The sequence below is a fragment of the Manis pentadactyla genome, chromosome 4 (assembly GCF_030020395.1).
Source record: "Manis pentadactyla isolate mManPen7 chromosome 4, mManPen7.hap1, whole genome shotgun sequence".
In the NCBI taxonomy this organism is placed as follows: Eukaryota; Metazoa; Chordata; class Mammalia; order Pholidota; family Manidae; genus Manis; species Manis pentadactyla.
The window spans coordinates 146,799,582-146,803,604 of record NC_080022.1 but is presented as its reverse complement, the minus strand read 5'-3'; the positions used below and the strand labels follow the sequence as shown (position 1 = coordinate 146,803,604).

The following is a 4,023-nucleotide window of genomic DNA, read 5'->3' as shown; positions in this document are numbered from 1 at the left end:
AATTAAGGCACTAAGTCATAGTAGAAAAAGACTCGAAAGAACAATCCAAGCTCCCTTCTTAAAATCTAGAAAGAGAAAAGCAAATAAAACCAAAACTAAATATAGAAGGACATACTAAAGACAGAATAGAAATCAATGAAACTAAACAACAAAATCAGTAAAATGAAAGCTAGTTTTTTGCAGAGAAACAAAAGTCAGTACAACTGAAAGAACGGTGCCAAGCTAACCAAAGAAAACAAGAGCAAATTTCCCAAAAGAGGGGATATTACTATATCCCTAAAGCCATTAAAAGGATACGGAAATATAATGAACACCTCTAAACTCCTAAATTTGACAAAATAGCTGAAATGGGCAAATTACTTGGTTGTGCTAGTTATTAACTACCAGAACTCACTCAAGAAGAAATAGAAAGCTGCGTCCTGCACCCGGTTGACAAACCGTAGCGGCTCAGGCTCAGACTGCAAAGAAGCACTGGCTTCTACTGCCTGTGCCCCTCAGCACGGCCCTCAGTGCACTGCTGCAAAAAGGAACAAGGCCAGCCCCACAGTGACAGCAGGGGTGTCTGCGGCTGGAGGCGAGCAGGGGGCATGGGAAGCACGGCAGTGCAGGCTGGAGAGCTGGCCGAGCGGAGCGGGGAAGCCATCATTGCGCGGTGCAGCGTCCTCAGAGGGGGCCACTCTCAACACTGCCAATGGAGCGGTGAGGCCGATGGTACCCAGCACACCTCTAGTGGACTTCCTGATTGCAGCTGAAGGATTCCATATCTATATTCCCAGATGTATTGACTGGATACTGCTGCACCATGCTGGCTTTGAGGCCGTGAACGCACATGTAATTCAGCTCATCTCCCTAGCTGCCCATCAATTCATCTCAGATATTGCCCATGATGCCCTGCAACAACACAAAATGAAAGGCACAGCCTCTGGCACCTCCCAAAGCAAAGGCAAAGGCCGCAAGTACATTTAACTATGGAAGACTTGACCCCGGCCCTCAGTGAGTATGACATCAGTGTAAAGAAGCTACACTACTGACAGGATTGGTTTAAAGATGGTGGCAGGAGAGGTGAGACAGAGGCTTCCTCCCAAAACCACATATAGTATGAACATATAATACAACTAATCCTGAAAGAGCAACAGGAAAGAAGAATCTCTAGGAATGAAAAAATATTGAGAGAACTGTGTGACCAATCCAAACAGAATACTGTTCGTATTATAGGGGTACCAGAGGAAGAAGAGAAATAAAAAAGGGAAAGTGTCTTTGAGGGTGTAATTGCTGAAAACATCCCCAATCTGGGGATAGTGATAGTCTCTCAGGCAATGGAGGTGCACAGTTCTCACAACACAAGGGACCCAAGGAAGACAACACCAAGACATATAATAATTAAAACGGCAAAGATCAAGGATAAGGACAGACTATCAAAAGCAGCCAAAGAGACTAAAAAGATCACATGCAAAGGAAAACCCATCAGGCTATCATCAGAACTTCTCAGCAGAAACCTTACAGGCCAGAAGGGAGTGGCAGGATACATTTAACGCAATGAAGCGGTAGGAGGGGGCTAGGCCTCTGGTCCCTTCCATCCGACTGCCAACGTGGATAAAAGGGCCTCTCTGCTCACAGAGTGGGAGCAGAACAGAAACAAGCAGACAAGCCCCTGCTGCTAACTAAAGGCCTCCAGGGCCCCCACTGGAGACCGTCTCAGAGGCCAGGCCTGCCATGAAGTCTGAGGAGGGAGGGAGGAGGGAGGGGTAGCAGAGGAGGATCACAGGAGGCGGCCAGGGAGGGGGTGCAGAAAGGAAGGTCTGGAGTCAGCAAAGGCAGCAGAGAAAGAGCAGGGCAGCCAAGGGAAGAAATAAAAGCTGTAGGGAGTGTTGGGGCCGCCAAAGGGAATAGGAAGGGAGTTTTACAAATATATCAGGGGGAAGAAATCCTTGAGAGCCTCCTGGCCCATTAATAAATGAGAAGGGAAATAAAATTAATGATGATGATAAAAATGGCTGAGCTGCTGAAGTGCTTTGTAAAATTGGTCTTTAACAAGGAAAAGAAAAAAAATCCAAGGGATGGGCAATTAGAAAGGGACAGAAGCCTTGTTAATATAGTTGATGAAAGGTAGGAAAGAGAATACTTAGAACAATTGGATAATGCCTACCCAGTCCAAATCACCATGTCCGGATAGAGGCCTTAGGGGCTGAGGGGACTAAACCCTTGGCAGGTATTTTAATTTATATGTATGTATATATATTTTTTGAGGAGGGAGGCAGAATCAGTGAAAATCCAAGAGCTTGGGGCCAAAGAGGGAGCGCAAAGGACGCCATATGTCAAGCTCGAGCTCGCGCACTAGGCCTGGCGCCTTGCGTTGCACGTGTTGTCATTTGACCCCCTGGCGGCCCTGTGTGGTTCCCTGATGAACACATTTTACAGAAAAGGAAATGGAGCCTCTGAGTTCATGTGGCTCTTCAAGATTATTCTGCTAGCAAACGGTGGTGGCAGAATTTGAACCCATGTCTTTCTGATTCCAAAGAAGATTCCTTTCCCTTCCACCAGCTGCTTCCTTTAACTCTCAATATTTGATTCCACACGTCGGAGAGAAATTCACCTACCTGTCAGTGACCCGCTGCTGGTAATCATCCTTCGTCCTGAGGCCCCGGGATTCGGATGATGTAGAGAGAGGCTGTCTGATTTTCGCATGGAGATGTTTAGGGAGGATTTCGGAGTTGGTATGTTGAGGAGAAAGAAATAGGGGGGAGGTTGAGGAAGTGGGCCTGAGGGTAACGGACGTCCGAGCCATCAGGAACGGTCAGGTTCACAAAGTCCGAAGTCCTTAAGGATCACGCCGACGGGAGACGGCGCCTGGGTGGGAGGGGCTTCCTTGGTGGGCGGGGCTTCCCAAGGCAACAGCGTGTGTTGGACCCACAGCCAGGCCTGAGCTCCAAGGCTGTTTTCTATGCTTCTTGGCCAAGCCCATTATTTGCCCTTGTCTCTGACTTCTGTCTTTTGGCATCTAAAAACTGGCCTTGACTTTGATTCTCAGCTTTGGTTCTGTCCCCTTCTTTCTGCTTTTGTGCCATAACCCGTGGCTCACATCAGTGGCTTCTTTAATCTCAAATCTCATCTCTGTTGCTGTTTTGTTAACTCTGGTGCTCTGGCGGGGGTGGCTTCAGAGGGTGGGGATGATGGTTGGAGAGGTCTGTTGAACTAGTCTCTCTCCTGCCCCATTGTCATTCTGGGGTCCTGTGCATAGTGTGCTGGGAATCCCTTTGTGATGGATTAATTATTTACTCCCTTCATCTAACCCTTGCCATGGCTTCATTATATATGGAGTTTATGTCCCTGTTTCCTGACTTCAGACTTCACCACATGACTTGCTTTGCTCAATGAGATGTTAGCAATGTGCCAAAATCAAGGACTTGAAATGTGCTTGTGTGGTTGGGTGTGTTCTCTTGCACCCGTGCCACTGCCACGAGATGAGCATGCCCCAGCTAGCCCACTAGTGTAGGATGGATGAGAGACACTTGGAGCAGAGCCCCTCAGCCAACCCCCAGTCTTTCAGGGAGAAACAGAGCTCCCCAGCTGCTGTGGCTTGAAGCAAATTGCTCAACTGAACTTAGACCAGCCAAATTTCAGCTGACCTGAATATTCTCGAAAATAAATGCTTACTATCCTATCCCATTGAGATTTTGTGCTGGTTTTGTTATGCAGCAAGAGCTTACTGAAAGACAGCTGTATCACAGTGTACTCTGAGAGCTCAGTTCCTATCTAAAATTCCTTTTTACCTCCATTTATTAAAAGTAACAACAAATCACTAAGCACCCACTATGTACCCATTCCCAAGTTAGGCATGATGTGTTTAGAAGTTTTGTTTCCTGTCTTTGAGGAGTTCAGCTTAGCAGATGATTACAAAATTACGATCTCAGTGACAACTTCTTGGAGGAAAAAGATCTCTGTCTAGTCTTGGAGGAGGAAGAAATGGAAGAAAGGTGATCAAAGCAGAAAGTAGGGCATGCCCAAAGGTACAAGGGCATGGAA

The 4,023-nt window shown here is 47.0% G+C and overlaps 1 pseudogene; it reads left to right on the top strand.

Annotated features, from left to right (window-relative positions):
- Window positions 1–587: 587 nt before the first annotated feature.
- LOC130683239 (transcription initiation factor TFIID subunit 10-like) lies at window positions 588–1,031 on the top strand (annotated as a pseudogene).
- Window positions 1,032–4,023: the final 2,992 nt, after the last annotated feature.